Below are 24617 nucleotides of genomic sequence, written 5' to 3'. Positions count from 1 at the left end.
TAGTTGTTTCTGCTCTATATTCCGATTTGGAGGCCGAGGTCCAGGCTGCCCAGACTGAGACACCTGCCCGTTGTCCTTCTGGGAAGTTGTTCGTGCCTCCTGAGCTACGTCACAAACTCTTTAAGGAGCATCATGATACGGTTCTTGCTGGTCACCCCGGGAGTAGAGCCACGGTGGATCTCATTGCTCGGAGATTTTGGTGGCCGGCTCTTCGTAAGTCGGTGGAGGGTTTTGTGGCTGCTTGTGAGACGTGCGCTCGCGCTAAGGTCCCTCGTTCACGGCCTTCAGGTTCCCTTCTCCCGTTACCCATTCCTTCCCGTCCTTGGACACACCTGTCCATGGACTTTATCACGGATCTTCCTCGTTCCTCGGGGAAGTCGGTGATCCTGGTGGTGGTGGACCGTTTTAGCAAGATGGCTCATTTCGTACCTTTCCCTGGTTTACCTAATGCTAAAACGTTGGCGCAAGCTTTTGTCGACCATATTGTTAAATTGCACGGCATTCCCTCTGATATTGTTTCCGATAGAGGCACGCAGTTTGTGTCCAGGTTCTGGAAGGCTTTCTGTTCTCGCCTGGGGGTTCGGCTGTCCTTCTCTTCTGCTTTTCATCCGCAGTCGAATGGTCAGACTGAGCGCCTCAATCAGAATCTGGAGACATATTTGCGCTGTTTTGTTTCAGAGAACCAGGAGGATTGGTGTTCATTTCTCCCTCTTGCTGAGTTTGCTCTGAACAACCGTCGTCAGGAATCTTCTGATAAGTCACCATTCTTTGGTGCATATGGGTTCCATCCACAGTTTGGGACATTCTCGGGAGGGGCTCTTTCTGGTTTACCTGAGGAGGAGAGATTTTCCTCGTCTTTGTCTACCATTTGGCAAAAGATTCAGGGTAATCTTAAAAAGATGAGTGAGAGGTATAAGCGTGTGGCTGATAAGAGACGTGTGCCTGGTCCGGACCTGAATGTGGGTGATCTGGTGTGGTTGTCTACTAGAAACATTAAGTTGAAGGTTCCCTCCTGGAAATTGGGTCCCAAGTTTATTGGGCCTTATAAAATCTTGTCAGTCATCAATCCTGTTGCCTTCCGTCTTGATCTTCCACGGGTTTGGAAGATACATAATGTATTTCACAGATCTCTCTTAAAACCATATGTCCAGCCCACGGTACCCTCCTCTTTGCCTCCTCCTCCGATTTTGGTTGATGGCAATCTGGAGTTTGAGGTTTCCAGAATTGTGGACTCTCGCATGGTCCGCGGTTCTCTTCAGTACCTCGTTCATTGGAAGGGTTATGGTCCTGAGGAGAGGATGTGGGTTCCGGTGTCGGACATTAAAGCCACTCGCCTCATCAGGGCATTTCATAGGGCTCATCCTGAGAAGGTGGGTCCTGGGTGTCCGGAGTCCACCCGTAGAGGGGGGGGTACTGTCACTACCAGAGCTTTGGGACGTTCTCACAGCTCTGTTTCTCCACCCCTGTGATGATGTCACTACTAGAGCTGGGAGGAGTTCTCACTACTCTGTTTACTTTTGGTTTCTTTCACCACAGCTGTCCTTCATGTGTTTGATTTTCCTCTCTTTATATCACCCCTCCTCCTATGATAGGATGTGGATTATAGTTCTCACTTCAGTTGTAGCTCTGGCTTTAGTTTCTTCACTTGTAGCTATCAGTTCACTGGACCTGTGTTCTGCTGCAGCTAGCACTCCGGATATTGCCAGCCTGTCCTTGGATCCGTCTTCTCTGCGGCTGCAACACCGTCAGCTAAGTGTGCAGACATTGTTGTGTTCCTGTTTATTTTCTGACTGGATCTGAGGTGGCCACGGTTCCCTCCATATACTGAGTAGGGCACTGGTGGCCGTGCCCCTTCCACTATTGTAGGGGTTACAGTGGTCATTAGTCTTAGGCACGTGGGCATGCCTCTTTCCGCCATTTGGATCCGGGCATGTGCTTTAGCAGAATAGGGAGAGCGTTGAGGGTCGGACAGGGGTCACCCGTTATCCTCCCTAGTTCTGGGTCCAGTCAGTAGCTCTGTACTGTGTATAACTATTGTTGCCCACATACAGCCGTGACAATTGGAGGCTCAAACAGTCCAGAGACAGATGTCCATAAAAATAGACGATTTGGATAGGGAAAACAAACGGAGCAATGCGAGATTGACAGATATGGAGGATAGAGCACGTCGAAACAACTTGAGATTGGTGGGCTTCCCTGAGGGTGTAGAGGGGGAAAACCCAGTGGAGTTTATACAAAGGTGGTTAATTGATACGTTGGGAGTTCGTGGGGTTGCCCCCCCCCGCTCTGCGTCGAGAGAGCACATAGAATTCCTTTTAAAAAGCCTCCGCCGGGCGGCCCCCCTTGATCCCTCCTGATTAGAATACTATCCTCATGTGATAGAGACTGGGTGCTCCGATGTAAGAGGGAACTGAAGGAGATTAGTCTTAATGGGCATCCAATACAAATATATCCTGACTTTTCTAGAGATACCCAAAATAAGCGCAGGCAATATTTTGACATAAAGAAAAGACTACGAGATGCCAATATCAAATACTCCATGTTATATCCCGCTAAACTTAGGGTAGTCTACAGGGACAGTGTACTGTTCTTCCAGTCACCTAGTGAAGCCCTAGAATGGCTGGATACCGTTGGAGAATAGACAACATGACGCAGGTAGATGGGGTGGGGAGAGGCTGGGTTACCGGGGATGGCGGGAAGGTGGGGGCGGCCCATGGACGGATGGGCGAAATGTAAGAGGTTGACAGGATGCTTCGCATCAGTGAACCAGTTTGGGGGATAGGGGGTGGGGGGTGGAGAGGTGGCTCCTGGGGGGGGTGGGAGGGGGGGTGGGTAGGGGGTGGTGGGGTGGAGGATTGGGGTGGGGGGGAGGGTTGGGGAGGGGGTGTTTGGAGGGAGGGGGATCTGGCCTGGGTGCGGCTGCCTCTGGGGGGCGGTAGACGACTCCTATATAGCCCCATAACATGATGAACGATAAAGTAATAACATGGAATGTTCGTGGACTGGGAGATAGAACCAAACGGGTTATGGTCTTTGACCTGATTATTCGACATCTTCCAGCAATAGTTGCATTATTGGAAACACACGCTTCACCAGAGATCCCAGAATATCTAACCAAGAGATGGGCGGGACATCAGTTCCACTCCGGATTCTCGACATACTCCCGAGGGATTAGTGTATATGTACATCAGAGCATTGACTTTATCCCCCTGGATCAGTTGATTGATAGAGACGGGAGATATATTTTTCTTTATGCTCGATGGAACGGTAGAAAGTGTGTTTTGGCTTTCCTGTATATTCCTCCACCATTTGCAATGACTGTCCTGAACCAGTTGACGACTTTTATGTACAATAGGGAGCGGTGCCCGGTACTAATATGTGGTGACTTTAACTGCATACTGGACCCCGTGTTGGATAGAATTTCAACGGTTGGGAAAAGTGGGCAGGGAAAACACTCCCTACTTCTAGGATTTTGTGAGGAGATAGGACTAAAAGATGTCTGGCGATGGCTTTACGGCAATAAACAGGTGTTCTCTTGTTTTAGTAAAACATACAATTCCATGTCTAGAATTGATATTGCCTTGGCCAATGGTGAGATGCTTGACTACATTTTAAAAATGAAATATGAGATACATGGAATCTCCGATCACTCACCGATCCTACTGGTCATGAAGATTGGGCAACAATCGGTTATTACTAGACCTTTCAGACTGAATGAGCATTGGTTGACCATATTAAATGATTCTGAAGGGATTGATAAGGAACTCACACAATTTTGGCAAGAGAATATTGGTACAAAGCATATCCACTTTGTGTGGGATGCCATGAAGGCTTTTATTCGTGGGTTATATTACAGCAGAATAAAAAGGAAAAAAAAGAGTTCCTTAAAGAGCAAAAAAACTTGGAAGTAAATATTGCATACCTGGAGGGTAGGATTCGAATAAACAACGACGTGAAAATGCGAGCTAATTTAAAAATTGCGAAGGACCATTATATAAATTTTATGAGAAAAAAAGCCCAGAATCAACTATTCTTCATGGGTTATAAACACTTCTGTGAGGGAGGTACCCCGGGCAAATTATTGGTTTCCATAATAGCCAATCAGAGGGCCCCCCAAAAGATCAGACAAATTCTGGCAGGTGATGGTCGAACATTGGAAAGAGGAGTGGAGATTGAGGGAGAATTCTTAAAGTGCTTCAACAGTCTCTATCGTTCCGGATCGGACGATACAGGGACAAATATAGACGATTTCCTAGAAAGGGTCAAGGTCCCGGTGCTGTCGGACCCGGAATCGGCCCTCCTATGTGCCCCCATCTCTCTGGAGGAGCTACAGGCGGTCATGCAGGAGGTTCGGGGCTCTTCAGTGCCCGGGTCGGATGGCCTTCCGTATGGCATTTACAAGAGCCATGCGGGGGTCCTACTGCCCGGGCTACTGCAGGTCCTGAACGAATCTTGTAATTGTGGAAAGCTGCCCCCATCTTTGACGGAGGCAACCATCACCCTGATTCTGAAGAAGGGGAAAAACGGAAATAAAGTTGAGGCTTATCGCCCTATATCTTTGCTCAACGCAGATTATAAAATAATCGCAAAAGTCCTCGCTAATAGGCTAAAAAAAGTAATAACTGCCCTAGTCCATATAGATCAGACAGGGTTTATTCCCGGGCGACATATCCAGACCAATATACGTAGGACCATCCTTAATATTCAGATTGGGGGGGGGGGGACCGCTCCATCCTATCTTTAGACGCCGCTAAGGCGTTCGATCGGGTGGAGTGGTCCTTCCTCTGGCGGGTGATGTATAAGATGAACCTTGGCCAAAAATTTGTCGGCTGGGTTAAATTATTGTACAATGGACCAACAGCCAGAATTAATATTAACGGGGGGATTACCCCGGCTATTTCCCTACAGCGGGGGACACGACAGGGATGCCCACTTTCTCCACTCCTCTTTGCGGTCTTTATGGAACCTCTCGCTTGTCGGATACGGGCGGAGCCTAGCATTGTGGGATTTGGTGGGAGGGGAAAGGACGACAAGATCTGTCTATACGCAGATGATGTGTTGCTTTACCTAAATGATGGGTGGAGAATTGTTCCACGTGTTATGCAAATAATAGAGGAGTTTGGCAGTGTTGCCGGATATGAGATAAATTGGACAAAGTCTGTCCTTTTCCCCCTCAATCGGGCACCACCCCAAAATGATCTAAAGGTCAGAATTATCGCCCCAACGGGCCACTTCGAATACCTAGGAATAAAAATTAGCAGCACCATCGGGGATTATAAAACACTAAATATCATCCCCCTAGTTGATAAAATAAGGGAGAAGATTAGGGTTTGGCAGAAACTTCCGCTCTCTCAGGTTAATAGAATCGCGTTGATCAAAATGATTCTGTTGCCCTGGATATTGTACACGGTTAGTTCTTGCCCTGCCTGGATCGAAGACAGTGTCTTTAATTTGATCGATCGATTAACGATCTGATATGGGGCAGGAAAAGGGTCCGCATTAAGTTGCAATATTTACGATTAGCTGGAAGTGACGGTGGTCTCGGCCTCCCTCACTTCCAAAGTTATTATCTATGCGCACAGCTACAGTGGTGTATCAACACGGGGGATGGGCTATTAATATCTCATATTTTAGGACAACACCCCCAGCCCACATGTAATATATTCAGTTTATTGGAATCCGGATTCCTGGAGCGCGTGGACTACTCCTGTCCAATTGGCTCAGCGCTACAGAAGGTTTGGAACAAAATTAAGGAACTTATCCAGGCCCCTCATGTTTTGGAGTTCACCCCGCTATGGGATAATCCCTCGCTAACGGAATTTTTGTCCCTTAACGAAAATGATTATTGGACTCGAAGAGGCATTACGTTAGTTTCACACATATGCACAAAAGGAAAAATTAAACCAATAGGGGAAATGTTTCAACAGACACCAAACACTGCATTAGAACACTATAGATATTTGCAACTACAACATGCACTAGCATGCACGCTTAAAAAAGCATCTTTGATAATTGGCACTTCGCGATTTCTATCATTTTGTTATAGTTCATTAGGAAATAAAGTTAGGGTTGCACTAATCTATAGGAGATTAATAGAGGAACTCAGCACGATCACTAAATTTAAAAGCGTAGACAAATGGAAGGCGGATATAGGGGAATGCAACTCTGTACAATGGCAGGAAATATATCAAAATATTAAGAAGGCCTCCCTTTCAAGACAACACCGCTTGACTCAATTTAAAATAATACACAGGTTATATGTCACTCCGAGTCTTCTAACTAAAATGTATGGTAATGAGGGAAAAGAATTCCGTTGTTTAAAATGCTCTTTTGTAGCTGCAGGGTACGTGCACATGCTATGGGGATGCCCAGTAATTAAGACCTTTTGGGATACTATATTTCGGGAATTAGCGGAATCAATCGGGAACACCCCTCCCCTAACTATTCAAGTAGCTGTGCTTGGACTCCTTCCACCTGAATATAAAAATAAAACCACCAAGAGTTCGCAGGTCCGTTGGTTGAAGGGACTCCTATTGGCCAAGGTAATAATTCTTAGACATTGGGTGAAGGATAGACCACCCACAATACACGAATGGCAAAGACTAACGATAAGAGTAACAGATTTTGAATGTATGAAACGTCGTGGCGAGAAATAAATAATGGAAACAGGGATATGGCCGCGAAGAAATGATTAAAATAGAGGTATCACCTGGCTGGAACTGATGATCTACCATCTCTTTAGAAATAATTTATCATATAAGGATCTGGGGGACACACACACACAAAAAAGAGGGCGTGATGCGCCCCCCGCCCCTTGAGGCGGTCGTACCAGGCCAGGTACAACGGGGGGGATGGGTGGGTGGTTGGAAGGGGATGGTTTTGTTTTGTTATGGGTGACAGAGAATTGGCGATAATTTTGAGGCGCTCTCGGTTTTGATATTTGTTGGGCTATATATGCGTGCCTCGACATCATGGGTAATATTGTACAAATGTACCTGTTGTGTCCATTCTCTGTGATCAGATACCTTTTTATATTGTTATGTCGCAAGAAAATCAATAAAGATATTATCAAAAAAATAAATATAAAATAACACACAAAGAATTAAATGTTACCATGTTTTTATTGAACACACCATGTAAACATTCACAGTGCAGGTGGAAAAAGTATGTGAACCCTTGGATTTAATAACTGGTTGAACCTCCTTTGGCAGCAATAACTTCAACCAAACGTTTCCTATAGTTGCCGATCAGACGTGCACAGCGGTCAGGAGTAATTCTTGACCATTCCTCTTTACTGAACTGTTTCAGTTCAGCAATATTCTTGGGATGTCTGGTGTAAATCGCTTTCTTGAGGTCATGCCACAGCATCTCAATCGGGTTGAGGTCAGGACTCTGACTGGGCCACTCCAGAAGGCGTATTTTCTTCTGTTTAAGCCATTCTGTTGTTGATTTACTTCTATGCTTTGGGTCTTTGTCCTGTTGCAACTCCCATCTTCTGTTGAGCTTCAGCTGGTGGACAGATGGCCTTAAGTTCTCCTGCAAAATGTCTTGATAAACTTGGGAATTCAGTTTTCCTTCGATGATAACAATCCGTCCACGCCCTGACGCAGCAGAGCAGCCCCAAACCATGATGCCCCCCACCATAATTCACAGTTGGGATGAGGTTTTGATGTTGGTGTGCTGTGCCTCTTTTTCTCCACACATATTGTTGTGTGTTTTTTCCAAACAACTGAACTTTGGTTTCATCTGTCCACAGAATATTTTGCTAGTACTGCTGTGGAACATCCAGGTGCTCTTGTGCAAACTGTAAACGTGCAGCAATGTTTTTTTTGGACAGCAGTGGCTTCCTCTGTGGTATCCTCCCATGAAATCCATTCTTGTTTAGTGTTTTACGTATCGTAGATTCGCTAACAGGGATGTTAGCATATGCAAGAGACTTTTGTAAGTCTTCAGCTGACACTCTAGGATTCTTCTTCACCTCATTGAGCAGTCTGCGCTGTGCTCTTGCTGTCATCTTTACAGGACGGCCACTCCTTGGGAGAGTAGCAGCAGTGCTGAACTTTCTCCATTTATAGACAATTTGTCTTACCATGGACTGATGAACAGCAAGGCTTTTGGAGATACTTTTATAACCCTTTCCAGCTTTATGCAAGTCAACAATTCTTTATCGTAGGTCTTCTGAGAGCTCTTTTGTGTGAGGCATCATTCACATCAGGCAACGCTTCTTGTGAAAAGCAAACCCAGAACTGGTGTGTTTTTTATAGGGCAGGGCAGCTGTAACCAACACCTCCAATCTCATCTCATTGATTGGACTCCAGTTGGCTGGCACCTCACTCCAATTAGCTCTTGGAGATATCATTAGTCTAGGGGTTCACATACTTTTTCCACCTGCACTGTGAATGTTTACATGGTATGTTCAATAAAAACATGGTAACATTTAATTCTTTGTGTGTTATTAGTTTAAGCAGACTGTGATTTTCTATTGTTGTGAATTAGATGAAGATCAGATCACATTTTATGACCAATTTGTGCAGAAATCCATATCATTCCAAAGGGTTCACATACTTTTTCTTGCAACTGTATAGCACCCCTTAATCAGGATTTTGTGGAAGAAGGTATATCGCAGCCCTCAAGCTGTTTTTTTGGGGGCAACAGGTATATCTCACCTGTTGCAATTAGTTACAACAGCATTTGTCCCTCTATTTAGCTGCGGTATTGCAGCAGAACCGCACACATCTGCTGCACAATACAAATACACTATAATATAATTTTTATGTTAGAAAGTATATTATAAGTATATCACACCCATCTATATCACACTTATCGATAGCACTCCTATACCAGTCCTTAAAAGGACTTTTGTGGCCCTATTAGCTAGTGTTTGGTGTATCTATCTTTCCCTGCTCCAAAATGCAACCTCTCCCTACACTGGCAAAACACATCATGTAAAATGGCTGCCAGATCGGTTTCTGTTATAGGGTTAGGGGTGTGTCCATGTGCTGAAACATCTCAATTTGCTGTCCTGTCCAACCTGATGTATGTGTCATGGCTCAAAGTTCGGAGCTATGCAAAAAATATGGCGCGTGTGAATATCGCCATATGTTCGCATGTTCGGGAAATCGCGAATGAGCAAAGTTCGCCGCAAAATGACCGTGGGGTGAACTGCAAGGCCATCTCTAGTAATCACTACCCACACAAAACCCTAAAACACTAACCCTGAAACACAGAAAAAAAAATATATTTTTTTTCACAGACAAAAGGCGCTGACACTAATAACTAACCGCATGAAACCCTAAAACACAGAAAAAGACTTTATTTTTTTTTTAAAAAAATTTGTTTTGTTTTTTTACAGACAAAGGACGCTGACATTAATCACTACCCAGACGTAGCCCTAAGACACTAAAACACAGAAACAAACTTTTTTTTCAAACATGAAACAGACAGCAAAAGCCTACACTAATACTATATCTCTATCTAACCTACACTACACCCTGCACTGGGCCCTATCAGCTACACTATTCACTCACTAATCTACACTGACTATCTACCTCTAACTATCTGGATTATATATATGAGCTAACTATATAATGTCCCTAACACCCTACACTGGAACCTATCAGCTGCACTCACTAACCCACACTATCTAACACTATCTGGATTATATATATGAGGTATCAGAAGTCACAGGAATTCAGCACAACACAAAGATCACACTCCTCTCTCTCTCTCTCTCTCTCACACAACTGCATGAAACAGCACAAAATGTCTGTTGGGAGTTTCTCTTATATAATAAGAGGTAGGCAACTTTCCTATTGGTTGCTAGGGAAGTTGCTAAGCTCTTGCAGCCTTCTCATTGGCCCACAAGCTAGAAACAGGGAGGGATCATGTGTACTGTGAAAAAAAAAACAACTAATATTCGATTTTACGAATATATAGCGCTATATTCTAAATATTAGCGAATTCTTGAAGTGCCGATATCCGCGATTAAAATTCGCTATTCGAATATTCGTGCTCAACGCTAGTAAGCCACAGAGTCCACAGCTATTAACAAAAGGATTTTCTCTGACTAAAAACTTAAAAGTATTCTTCAAATGCACTGTGTACTGATATCTGGACACCCTACCCAGCACAATGACATTTACTAAACAAATAATTTTAAAGGTTATGTCAGATTGAACTTTTGGTTATTTTACTTTTCAGATTTTCTTTTACCATAAAAGAAAAGCTAGAAAGTAAAAGTTCCATTTTCCTGTCAAAATCAAAAATTCCATTTTCCTGCCATAACCTTTACTAAAGACAATACACTGCGTGCAGAATTATTAGGCAAATGAGTATTTTGACCACATCATCCTCTTTATGCATGTAGTCTTACTCCAAGCTGTATAGGCTCGAAAGCCTACTACCAATTAAGCATATTAGGTGATGTGCATCTCTGTAATGAGAAGGGGTGTGGTCTAATGACATCAACACCCTATATCAGGTGTGCATAATTATTAGGCAACTTCCTTTCCTTTGGCAAAATGGGTCAAAAGAAGGACTTGACAGGCTCAGAAAAGTCAAAAATAGTGAGATATCTTGCAGAGGGATGCAGCACTCTTAAAATTGCAAAGCTTCTGAAGCGTGATCATCAAACAATCAAGCGTTTCATTCAAAATAGTCAACAGGGTCGCAAGAAGCGTGTGGAAAAACCAAGGCGCAAAATAACTGCCCATGAACTGAGAAAAGTCAAGCGTGCAGCTGCCAAGATGCCACTTGCCACCAGTTTGGCCATATTTCAGAGCTGCAACATCACTGGAGTGCCCAAAAGCACAAGGTGTGCAATACTCAGAGACATGGCCAAGGTAAGAAAGGCTGAAAGACGACCACCACTGAACAAGACACACAAGCTGAAACGTCAAGACTGGGCCAAGAAATATCTCAAGACTGATTTTTCTAAGGTTTTATGGACTGATGAAATGAGAGTGAGTCTTGATGGGCCAGATGGATGGGCCCGTGGGTGGATTGGTAAAGGGCAGAGAGCTCCAGTCAGACTCAGACGCCAGCAAGGTGGAGGTGGAGTACTGGTTTGGGCTGGTATCATCAAAGATGAGCTTGTGGGGCCTTTTCGGGTTGAGGATGGAGTCAAGCTCAACTCCCAGTCCTACTGCCAGTTTCTGGAAGACACCTTCTTCAAGCAGTGGTACAGGAAGAAGTCTGCATCCTTCAAGAAAAACATGATTTTCATGCAGGACAATGCTCCATCACACGCGTCCAAGTACTCCACAGCGTGGCTGGCAAGAAAGGGTATAAAAGAAGAAAATCTAATGACATGGCCTCCTTGTTCACCTGATCTGAACCCCATTGAGAACCTGTGGTCCATCATCAAATGTGAGATTTACAAGGAGGGAAAACAGTACACCTCTCTGAACAGTGTCTGGGAGGCTGTGGTTGCTGCTGCACGCAATGTTGATGGTGAACAGATCAAAACACTGACAGAATCCATGGATGGCAGGCTTTTGAGTGTCCTTGCAAAGAAAGGTGGCTATATTGGTCACTGATTTGTTTTTGTTTTGTTTTTGAATGTCAGAAATGTATATTTGTGAATGTTGAGATGTTATATTGGTTTCACTGGTAAAAATAAATAATTGAAATGGGTATATATTTGTTTTTTGTTAAGTTGCCTAATAATTATGCACAGTAATAGTCACCTGCACACACAGATATCCCCCTAAAATAGCTAAAACTAAAAACAAACTAAAAACTACTTCCAAAAATATTCAGCTTTGATATTAATGAGTTTTTTGGGTTCATTGAGAACATGGTTGTTGTTCAATAATAAAATTAATCCTCAAAAATACAACTTGCCTAATAATTCTGCACTCCCTGTATTTTACAGACCACTGTTGGGAATTGAACCCTACACCTGGTGAATAACAGACATAAGGGTACCACTTCCAACATTTTGGGAACAGTTTGGGGAAGGTTCTTATCTGTTCTAGAATGAATTACTGTGCCCCAGTGCACAAAGCAAGGTCCATAAAGACATGGTTGGGTGAGCTTGGTGTGGAAGAACTTAACTGGCCTGCACAGAGCCCTGATCTTAACCCCATAGAAGACCTTTGGGATGACCTAGAATGGAGATTGTAAAACATGCCCTCTTGTCCAATATTAGTATTTCCACAGACACACTCCAAAATGTTGTAGAAAGTGTTTCTAGAAGAGTGGAAGCTGTTTTAGCTGCAAAGAGGAGAGGAGCTCTTTATAAATGCCTATGGATTTAAAATGGGATGTCATACGATCTCAGTTAACATTCATCTGAGGCTTACAATATAATTTTTCTATATTAGTATCACATACATGGGGGATGTATTACCCAAAGTATTATTAAAAAGAAAAAAATACCCCTTTTCTTCATTGTTTAGCCTTGTAATGTACAAGTTAATACAGTTCCTCTTTAATGCATGAACATAATGCACATACAACTGTGGTGTAGATTGCTAATATTGTTGTGAGATTTTGCAACCATCCGTGATTTGAACATTTGCCATTGTGACAAATCTCATGTCTTCAGATTTCTTGAGCTGTCCCTTAATTTGTCTTGTCACATGAACTCATCTAGTTTTAGCAATAGACCCCATGGCTCATAATGTTTATTTTTAGTTTGCAATTACTCAGGGTCAATAAAGGATCTTTTACATGAATCTATAATATGTTGTCGTTGGGAGAGTGTTTACAGTTAGTGCTAGCATCTATTTTTCCTTCATTATCCCTATGATATTGTCATCTTGACATTCTTTAATGAGTAAGAATTTCTGCATTTAGCTTCTCACAGACTGTCTTGTATAAATGAGCTGGGCAGCTTAAAAAAAAGCTGCTTCTTAAGGTCAAATTTACTGTTTAAAGGGTTTTGTCTGTTAAACAAAGATGCTCCAAGGTTTTCTTTTTTCTTATATAACAGAAACGCAAATGTACACATGAATGGCTACAAAATGTGATCTGCTTACAAAGATGACAATATTTGTTTCATTCCGTCGCACATGAACAGTGAACACGTCTGACCTCCAACTGAACTCTCCCAAGCACAACTCCTTACAATCCCTACTACCAAATCCATGCACATTTTTTTTCTATTGGCATTAGCAAGCTATTCGATGTAATATTCACAAGGACAATTGTTGCAAAGTGTCATAAAATAAAGCAAGAAGGGTATTAGTATTCTAATTTGGAAGCAACATCACATGCATTTGGTATATAAAGTATATATATATATATATATATATATATACAGTTGCAAGAAAAAGTATGTGAACCCTTTGGAATTATATGGATTTCTGCACAAATTGGTCATAAAATGTGATCTGATCTTCATCTAAGTCACAACAATAGACAATCACAGTCTGCTTAAACTAATAACACACAAAGAATTAAATGTTACCATGTTTTTATTGAACACACTATGTAAACATTCACAGTGCAGGTGGAAAAAGTATGTGAACCCTTGGATTTAATAACTGGTTGAACCTCCTTTGGCAGCAATAACTGTGGCTATAAAATAACAGTGGCTATAAAAAGTCTACACACCCCTGTTAAAATGTCAGGTTTCTGTGATGTAAAAAAAATTAGACAAAGATTTCAGAACTTTTTCAACCTTTTATATGTCCTATACATTGTACAACTCAATTGAAAAACAAACTAAAATCTTTTAGGTAGAGGGAAGAAAATATATAACAATAAAATAATATGGTTGCATAAGTGTGCACACCCTTAAACTAATACTTTGTTGAAGCACCTTTTGTTTTTATTACAGCACTCAGTCTTTTTGGGTATGAGTCTATCAGAATGGCACATTTTGACTTTGCAAGATTTGCCCACTCTTCTTTGCAAAAACACTCCAAATCTGTCAGATTGCGAGGACATCTCCTGTGCACAGCCCTCTTCAGATCACCCCACAGATTTTCAATCGTATTCAGGTCTGGGCTCTGGCTAGGCCATTCCAAAACTTTCATCTTCTTCTGGTGAAGCCATTCCTTTGTTGATTTGGATGTATGCTTTGGGTCGTTGTCATGCTGAAAGATGAAGTTCCCCTTCATGTTCAGCTTTCTAGCAGAAGCCTGAAGGTTTTGTGCCAATATTGACTGGTATTTGGAACTGTTCATATTTCCCTCTAGCTTAACTAAGGCCCCAGTTCCAGCTGAAGAAAAACAGCCCCAAAGCATGATGCTGCCACCACCATGCTTCACTGTGGGTATGGTGTTCTTTTGGTGATGTGCAGTGTTATTTTTGGGCCAAACATATCTTTTGGAATTATGGCCAAAAAGTTCAACCTTAGTTTCATCAGACCATAACACCTTTTCCCACATGCTTTTGGGAGACTTCAGATGTGTTTTTGCAAAATATAGCCTGGCTTGGATGTTTTTCTTCGTAAGAAAAGACTTTCGTCTTGCCACTCTACCCTATAGCCCAGACATATGAAGAATACGGGAGATTGTTGTTACATGTACCACACAGCCAGTACTTGCCAGATATTCCTGCAGCTCCTTTAATGTTGCTGTAGGCCTCTTGGTAGCCTCCCAGACCAGTTTTCTTCTTTTCATAAATTTTGGAGGGATGTCCAGTTCTTGGTAATGTCACTGTTGTGCCATATTTTCTCCACTTGATGATGATTGTCTTCACTGTGTTCCATGGTATATCTAATGCCTTGGAAATTCTTTTGTACCCGTCTCCTGACTGATACCTTTTAACAATGAGATCCCTCTGATGCTTTGGAAGCTCTCTGTGGACCATGGATTTTGCTGTGGGATGCGACTAAGAAAATTTCAGGAAAGACCAACTAGAGCAGCTGAACTTTATTTGGGGTTAATCAGAGGCACTTTAAATGATGGCTGGTGTATGCTGACTCCTATTTAACATGGTTTTGAATGTGATTGCTTAATTCTGAACACAGCTACATCCCCAGTTGTAAGAGGGTGTGCACACTTATGCAACCACATTATTTTAGTTTTTTTTTTTTTTCTTTCCTCCACCTAAAAGATTTCAGTTTGGTTTTCAATTTAGTAGTACAGTTTATAGGTCACATTAAAGGTGGAAAACGTTCTGAAATTATTTCTTTGTCTAATTTTTTTTACAGCATAGAAACCTGACATTTTAACAGGGGTGTGTAGACTTTTTATATCCACTATATATATATATATATATATATATATATATATATATGTAAAATTAAAGTGTTTATAGTATTATTTTCACATCTATCTTGTATTATCACATTAGGTGTTGTATTTGCTTACATGTGATATTTACCATATGTTGGCATGAAATTGAAATTGAATAAAATGTTTACAGGTTACAGATGTTTGATATGGTACATAATGGAAATAACATGTTAACATGAAATCGCATAATCCCGCAGAGCACAGCTTTCACAAATAAAATTCTCCAATTTAATGCCGTGTCAGGTTACTGCTACAAACCTGCTTTGCTCATATAACACCATTTGAAAGTGTTTCCCTATTGAACTTTTGTTTAAATTCACGTTCTTCCCCAATACACACATGAACACCCCATCAACCAGGCCTGTTTTTATTCATTTTGGCTTGTTTTGCAGTGAAGCATATAATAAAACCCTCTACATGTATACATTACACATAGTTGTTGGGTATTTTTCTGTCACATCTCATCTCAGCAGACACTGTGGGAAATAGAATCAGTCTCGGCATATTACTACAATGATTAAAATGCATGGGAATGAAATTCCTTTTCAGGGCATCACAGCATACAGTAAATGTTGAATAGATGATTTGAAAGATATATATATATATATATATATATATATATATATATATATATACAGTACAGACCAAAAGTTTGGACACACCTTCTCATTCAAAGAGTTTTCTTTATTTTCATGACTATGAAGGCATCAAAACTATGAATTAACACATGTGGAATTATATACATAACAAACAAGTGTGAAACAACTGAAAATATGTCATATTATAGGTTCTTCAAAGTAGCCACCTTTTGCTTTGATTACTGCTTTGCACACTTTTGGCATTCTCTTGATGAGCTTCAAGACGTACACTGTGTGCAGAATTATTAGGCAAATTAGTATTTTGACCACATCATCCTCTTTATGCATGTTGTCTTACTCCAAGCTGTATAGGCTCGAAAGCCTACTACCAATTAAGCATATTAGGTGATGTGCATCTCTGTAATGAGAAGGGGTGTGGTCTAATGACATCAACACCCTATATCAGGTGTGCATAATTATTAGGCAACTTCCTTTCCTTTGACAAAATGGGTCAAAAGAAGGACTTGACAGGCTCAGAAAAGTAAAAAATAGTGAGATATCTTGCAGAGGGATGCCGCACTCTTAAAATTGCAAAGCTTCTGAAGCGTGATGATCGAACAATCAAGCGTTTCATTCAAAATAGTCAACAGGGTCGCAAGAAGCGTGTGGAAAAACCAAGGCGCAAAATAACTGCCCATGAACTGAGAAAAGTCAAGCGTGCAGCTGCCAAGATGCCACTTGCCACCAGTTTGGCCATATTTCAGAGCTGCAACATCACTGGAGTGCCCAAAAGCACAAGGTGTGCAATACTCAGAGACATGGCCAAGGTAAGAAAGGCTGAAAGACGACCACCACTGAACAAGACACACAAGCTGAAACGTCAAGACTGGGCCAAGAAATATCTCAAGACTGATTTTTCTAAGGTTTTATGGACTGATGAAATGAGAGTGAGTCTTGATGGGCCAGATGGATGGGCCTGTGGCTGGATTGGTAAAGGGCAGAGAGCTCCAGTCCGACTCAGACGCCAGCAAGGTGGAGGTGGAGTACTGGTTTGGGCTGGTATCATCAAAGATGAGCTTGTGGGGCCTTTTCGGGTTGAGGATGGAGTCAAGCTCAACTCCCAGTCCTACTGCCAGTTTCTGGAAGACACCTTCTTCAAGCAGTGGTACAGGAAGAAGTCTGCATCCTTCAAGAAAAACATGATTTTCATGCAGGACAACGCTCCATCACACGCGTCCAAGTACTCCACAGCGTGGCTGGCAAGAAAGGGTATAAAAGAAGAAAATCTAATGACATGGCCTCCTTGTTCACCTGATCTGAACCCCATTGAGAACCTGTGGTCGATCATCAAATGTGAGATTTACAAGGAGGGAAAACAGTACACCTCTCTGAACAGTGTCTGGGAGGCTGTGGTTGCTGCTGCACGCAATGTTGATGGTGAACAGACCAAAACACTGACAGAATCCATGGATGGCAGGCTTTTGAGTGTCCTTGCAAAGAAAGGTGGCTATATTGGTCACTGATTAGTTTTTGTTTTGTTTTTGAATGTCAGAAATGTATATTTGTGAATGTTGAGATGTTATATTGGTTTTACTGGTAAAAATAAATAATTGAAATGGGTATATATTTGTTTTTTGTTAAGTTGCCTAATAATTATGCACAGTAATAGTCACCTGCACACACAGATATCCCCCTAAAATAGCTAAAACTAAAAACAAACTAAAAACTACTTCCAAAAATATTCAGCTTTGATATTAATGAGTTTTTTGGGTTCATTGAGAACATGGTTGTTGTTCAATAATAAAATTAATCCTCAAAAATACAACTTGCCTAATAATTCTGCACTCCCTGTAGTCCCCTGAAATGGTCTTCCAACAGTCTTGAAGGAGTTCCCAGAGATGCTTAGCACTTGTTGGCCCTTTTGCCTTCACTCTGTGGTCCAGCTCACCCCAAACCAACTCGATTGGGTTCAGGTCTGGTGACTGTGGAGGCCAGGTCATCTGGCGCAGCACCCCATCATTCTCCTTCATGGTCAAATAGCCCTTACTTTCAAAGTTTTCCCAATTTTTTCGGCTGACTGACCTTCATTTCTTAAAGTAATGATGGCCACTCGTTTTTCTTTACTTAGCTGCTTTTTTCTTGCCATAATACAAATTCTAACAGTTTATTCAGTAGGACTATCAGCTGTGTATCCACCTGACTTCTCCTCAACGCAACTGATGGTCCCAACCACATTTATAAGGCAAGAAATCCCACTTATTAAACCTGACAAGGCACACCTGTGAAGTGAAAACCATTTCAGGGGACTACCTCTTGAAGGTCATCAAGAGAATGCCAAGAGTGTGCAAAGCAGTAATCAAAGCAAAAGGTGGCTACTTTGAAGAACCTAGAATATGACATATTTTCAGTTGTTTCACACTTGTTTGTTATGTATATAATTCCACATGTGTTAATTCATAGTTTTCATGCCTTCAGTGTGAATCTACAATTTTCATAGTCATGAAAATAAAGAAAACTCTTTGAATGAGAAGGTGTGTCCAAACTTTTGGTCTGTACTGTATATATATATATATACAGTCAGGTGCATAAATATTGTGACATCGACACAATTCTAAAATTTTCGGCTCTATACACCACCACAATGGATTTGAATTGAAACTAACAAGATGTGCTTTAACTGCAGACTGTCAGCTTTAATTTGAGGGTATTTACATCCAAATCAGGTGAACGGTGCAGGAATTACAACAGTTTGCATATGTGCCTCCCACTTGTTAAAGGACCAAAAGTAATGGGACAGAAGAATAATCATAACTCAAACTTTAACTTTTTAATACTTGGTTGCAAATCCTTTGCAGTCAATTACAGCCTGAAGTCTGGAACGCATAGACATCACCAGACACTGGGTTTCATCCATGGTGATGCTCTGCCAGGCCTCTACTGCAACTGTCTTCAGTTCCTGCTTGTTCTTGGGGCATTTTCCCTTCAGTTTTGTCTTCAGCAAGTGAAATGCATGCTCAATCGGATTCAGGTCAGGTGATTGACTTGGCCATTGCATAACATTCCACTTCTTTCCCTTAAAAAACTCTTTGGTTGCTTTTGTAGTATGCTTTGGGTCATTCTGAAGCATTGGCTGAATATGAGCAGATAATATTGCCCGAAACACTTCAGAATTCATCCTGCTGCTTTTGTCAGCAGTCACATCATCAATAAATACAGGAGAACCAGTTCCATTGGCAGCCATACATGCCCACGCCATGACACTACCACCACCATGCTTTACTGATGAGGTGGTATGCTTAGGATCATTCATGAGCAGTTCCTTTCCTTCTCCATACTCTTCTCTTCCCATCACTCTGATACAAATTGATCTTGGTCTCATCTGTCCATAGGATGCTGTTCCAGAACTGTGAAGGCTTTTTTAGATGTCGTTTGGCAAACTTTAATCTGGCCTTCCTGTTTTTGAGGCTCACCAATGGTTTACATCTTGTGGTGAACCCTCTGCATAAACTCTGGTGAAATCTTCTCTTGATTGTTGACTTTGACACACATACACCTACCTCCTGGAGAGTGTTCTTTATCTGGCCAACTGTTGTGAATGGTGTTTTCTTCACCAGGGAAAGAATTCTTTGGTCATCCACCACAGTTGTTTTTCGTGGTCTTTTGGTGTTGCTGAGCTCACCGGTGCGTTCCTTCTTTTTAAGAATGTTCCAAACAGTTGTTTTGGCCACGCCTAATGTTTTTTGCTATCTCTCTGATGTTTTTTTTTTTTTTTTCAGCCTAATGATGGCTTGCTTCACTGATAGTGACAGCTCTTTGATTCTCATTTTGAGAGTTGACAGCAACAGATTCCAAATGCAAATAGCACACTTGAAATGAACTCTGGACCTTTTATCTGCTCATTGTAATTGGGATAATGAGGGAATAACACACACCTGGCCATGGAAAAGCTGAGAAGCCAATTGTCCCATTACTTTTGGTCCTTTAATAAGTGGGAGGCACATATGCAAACTGTTGTAATTCCTACACCGTTCACCTGATTTGGATGTAAATACCCTCAAATTAAAGCTGACAGTCTGCAGTTAAAGCACATCTTGTTTGTTTCATTTCAAATCCATTGTGGTGGTGTATAGAGCCAAAAATGTTAGAATTGTGTCGATGTCCCAATATTTATGGACCTGACTGTATATATATATATATATATATATATTTATTTTAATTTTTTATTTTTTTATTTCCACGATCAAATCTGTAGATGGTTGCTTCCAGCACTTAACTTCTGTGACTTTATAAAACCTGAATACTGAGAGATAATAAATTATGATCTGTTTTTTAAAGGGTATTTACTCTTACAAGATAGTTTCATAAACTTTACTATGATCTAATATTCAGAATTAATGATATTTAAGAAACTATCAGGACCCATCAGTGTCATACACTGCCTGTCCCCAAAAAAAAGTCGCCACCTGGATTTAACTAAGCAAATAGTTATGAGCCTCCTATTAGATAATTACTGCATGGGCGATTATCTTTCAGCTGGCAATAAGTTATTTAACCCCAACTGGTGCAATGAGTTGCTTCTCATTTCTTAAACAACCATGTCGAAAGACACATCTCATGGCCGTGGAAAAGATGTTAGTCTGTTTGAGAAGGGTCAAATCATTGGCATGCATCAAGCAGAGAAAACATCTAAGGAGATAGCAGAAACTACTAAAATTGGGTTAAGAACTGTCCAACGCATTATTAAAAACTGGAAGGATAGTGGGGACCCATCGTATTCGAGGAAGAAATGTGTCCGGAAAAAAAACCTGAATGATAGTGATCGGCGATCACTTAAACGTTTGGTGAAATCAAATCAAAGAAAAACAACAGTAGAACTCAGGGCTATGTTTAATAGTGAAAGTAACAGCATTTCCACATGCACAATGTGAAGGGAACTCAAGGGATTGGGACTGAACAGCTGTGTAGCCGTAAGAAAACCACTAATCAGTGAGGCAAACCAGAAAAAAAGGCTTAAATTTGCTAGGGAGCATAAAGATTGGACTCTGGAGCAATGGAAGAAGGTCATGTGATCTGAGGAGTCCAGATTTACCCTGTTGCAGAGTGATGGTCGCATCAGGGTAAGAAGAGAGGCAGATGAAGTGATGCACCCAGCCTATTGCCTACTGTACAAGCCTTTGGGGGCAGTGCTATGATCTGGGGTTGCTGCAGTTGGTCAGGTCTAGGTTCAGAAACAGTATGTGCTCCAAGAATGAGGTCAGCTGACTAACTGAACATACTGAATGATCAGGTTATTCCATCAATGGATTTTTTCTTCCCTGATGGCACGGGCATATTCCAAGATGACAATGCCAGGATTCATCAGGCTCAAATTGTGAAAGAGTGGTTCAGGGAGCATGCAACATCATTTTCACACATGGATTGGCCACCACAGAGTCCAGACCTTAACCCCATTGAGAATCTTTGAGATGTGCTGGAGAAGGCTTTGCGCAGCAGTCAGACTCTACCATCATCAATCCAAGATCTCGGTGAAAAATTAATGCAACACTGGATGGAAATAAATCTTGTGACATTGCAGAAGCTATTCGTAATCAAAGCTAAAGGCTTTTTTTTGGTGGCGACTGGTATTACTGCTTTATCATTTGAAAAGATTATACTGCTGAAAATTATTAGGATACATACACATGCCAGTGAAGTTTATGCTGATATTTCGTATCAAATCCACACCAAAAATCTGCGCCTGTGGATTTTGTCATGAATGAATTTTAATGCAGATTTGTCCCTAATCTCACACTTTGTATTACAAGGGGTGAAATCTGCACTAAAATCCGCGGAAACAATTGACATGTTGTGGATTTAAAAATGTAATGGAAAATATATGCATTGTGTACGTGAGTTTTTGAAAATCTACTTAGCTAGTACCGTATTACACTATGGATTTTTAGCATGAAAATCTGTACTGAAAATCCACTAATTTCACACAAGTGAGTCTTCCATCTAGATGCGATGCATGTAGTGAACGCATAGCATCCATACTGAATCCTGACCCATTCATTCCAATTGGTCTGTGAATATCAGCGTAGTTTTTCACGCATCTTCTCTATGTTTAGGAAAAATCGCAGCATGTTCTATTTTGTGCATTTTTAATGCAGTTCTGGCTTCATAGATGTTAATGAGGCTTGTGTGGAAAAACAGAAGGCATCCAGATGCAATTCGTTTTCCACTGATGGTGGCTAGGAGATGTACATTGTTTTTCTCCAGTTTTTCTTCACGCACGTGAAAAATGCATCAAAAGCTGATTGTATCCTTGCAGAAAACATTGAAGCACTGTATGTAATCATAGACAAAACTGATTCAACTTTCATGCAAAACAATCCGTTTTTTCTTTAACAGATCCTTACACAATCTGTGCGGCTCGTGTGAAAGAGGCCTTAGGAAATTCTCAGTGAATGCTCTGTTTAGTATCCTCCTCTGTTGTATGAGTCATAGAGAGGTAAAGGCAGCAGTGTCTTGCTGAAATGTCACTATGATGCCATAAATTAATTTAAAGATCACAGCGATAGAGCTTCAGTTGAAATGCTTTTATTTGTGCATCAATCAGATAGACATGTGGCAATTTCGTGTGTGAACGTTTTCGGCACATAGGCCTTCGTCAGACACTGCAAGTGTGATAGAAGAAATTGCATCAAAAATTACAGTAAACGGAAATGTGTAGTATCATTAATACATGACTGAATCAAAAATGAAAATTAAAGGGTTACAAATTAAAAAATAATACATAAAAAAATGGCCATCACTTCTGGAGTGAGTATTAATCATCTGGTCCACAATCAATTCCAATTCCATTTCAATTTATGCTCATAATACAGGGTATGCAAGAAAATAGGAGATATTACAACACATGATTCCAAGGGATATTATAACATATAAAGGTTAGTATCATAAAAGGTTAGTATATAAAATGAGAATGCTCGGACTGGGAGAAAACGTCTGTAAGTGGGTAAGTAACTGGCTCAATGATAGAAAACAGAGGGTGGTTATTAGTGGTACACACTCATATTGGGTCACTGTCACTAGTGGAGTACCTCAGGGGTCAGTATTGGGCCCTATTCTCTTCAATATATTTATTAATGATCTTGTAGAAGACTTGCATAGTAAAATATCAATTTTCGCAGATGACACTAAACTGTGTAAAGTAATTAACACTGAAGAGGACAGTATACTACTACAGAGCGATCTGGATAGATTGGAGGCTTGGGCAGATAAGTGGCAGATGAGGTTTAACACTGACAAATGTAAAGTTATGCACATGGGAAGGAATAATGCAAGTCACCCGTACATACTAAATGATAAAACACTGGGTAACACTGACATGGAAAAGGATCTAGGAATTTTAATAAACAGCAAACTAAGCTGCAAAAACCAGTGTCAGGCAGCTGCTGCCAAGGCCAATAAGATAATGGGTTGCATCAAAAGGGGCATAGATGCCCGTGATGAGAACATATTCCTACTACTTTACAAATCATTAGTCAGACCACACATGGAGTACTGTGTACAGTTCTGGGCTCCAGTGAACAAGGCAGACAGAGCAGAGCTAGAGAGGGTCCAGAGGAGGGCAACTAAAGTAATAACTGGAATGGGACAACTACAGTACCCTGAAAGATTATCAAAATTAGGGTTATTCACGTTAGAAAAAAGACGACTGAGGGGAGATCTAATTACTATGTATAAAGGTAACAGGGGTCAGTACAGAGATCTATCCCATCATCTATTTATCCCCAGGACTGTGACTGTGACGAGGGGACATCCTCTGCGTCTGGAGGAAAGAAGGTTTGTACACAAACATAGAAGAGGATTCTTTATGGTAAGAGCAGTGAGACTATGGAACTCTCTGCCTGAGGAGGTGGTGATGGTGAGTACAATAAAGGAATTCAAGAGGGGCCTGGACGTATTTCTGGAGCTTAATAATATTACAGGCTATAGCTACTAGAGAGCGGTCGTTGATCCAGGGAGTTATTCTGATTGCCTGATTGGTGTCGGGAAGGAATTTTTTATTCCCCTAAAGTGAGGACAATTGGCTTCTACCTCACAGTTTTTTTTTGCCTTCCTCTGGATCAATACGCAGGATGACAGGCCGAACTGGATGGACAAATGTCTTTTTTCGGCCTTATGTACTATGTTACTATGTTACTATGTATATGCTTCCAGTGGAATGTTAGACACAATGTGGTGTCTGTCCCGTCCATTCTCAGGATGTGGTAACTGTCCGTTATGTACATGTATTGTAGAAAAAATTAAGGAGTCTTACATCAACCCAACACCGGTTTATGCATGGAACTATAGGAAATGGACACTTCATATTGGGATGATTGCAGTCACTAATGGGGCTGAAATAATCTGCTGATCGTAATACCTGCTTCTGAGTACAAATTCAATGTATCCTGGTCATGATCCCCATTGTAAGACTTACCTATGCCGCAGTCGGTAGCCTGGATAGAAGGAGGTGTGCACCCCTGGTGAGATGGTGCATATAGCACTAAGGAGTAAGTGGTGTGCCTGTGGTCCGCATACTATCGCTTATTTATAGCTGGTTTAGTAATTAAATTTGAATTTGTACTCAGAAGCAGGTATTACGATCAGTAGATTATTTCAGCCCCATTAGTGACTGCAATCATCCCAATATGAAGTGTCTATTTCCTATAGTTCCATGCATAAACCGGTGTTGGGTTGATGTAAGACTCCTTAATAATAATTTTTTCTACCATACATGTACATAACGGACAGTTACCACATCCTGAGAATGGACGGGACAGACACCACATTGTGCCTAACTTTCCACTGGAAGCATATG

At 41.3% G+C, this 24617-nt stretch overlaps 1 long non-coding RNA gene across 1 annotated transcript; it reads right to left on the bottom strand.

Annotated features, from left to right (window-relative positions):
* Window positions 1–22355: 22355 nt before the first annotated feature.
* LOC121002284 lies at window positions 22356–24362 on the bottom strand. Its single transcript, XR_005779271.1, has 2 exons — window positions 24237–24362; window positions 22356–22425 (listed from the first exon to the last, which is right to left on the bottom strand). It is a non-coding gene; the product is annotated as an uncharacterized LOC121002284 (long non-coding RNA).
* Between the last annotated feature and the right edge of the window lie 255 nt (window positions 24363–24617).

The sequence above is a fragment of the Bufo bufo genome, chromosome 5, assembly GCF_905171765.1.
Source record: "Bufo bufo chromosome 5, aBufBuf1.1, whole genome shotgun sequence".
NCBI classification, from domain to species: domain Eukaryota; kingdom Metazoa; phylum Chordata; class Amphibia; order Anura; family Bufonidae; genus Bufo; species Bufo bufo.
Note: the sequence above shows the minus strand (reverse complement) of the source record. Positions and strands in the feature narration are given on the sequence as shown.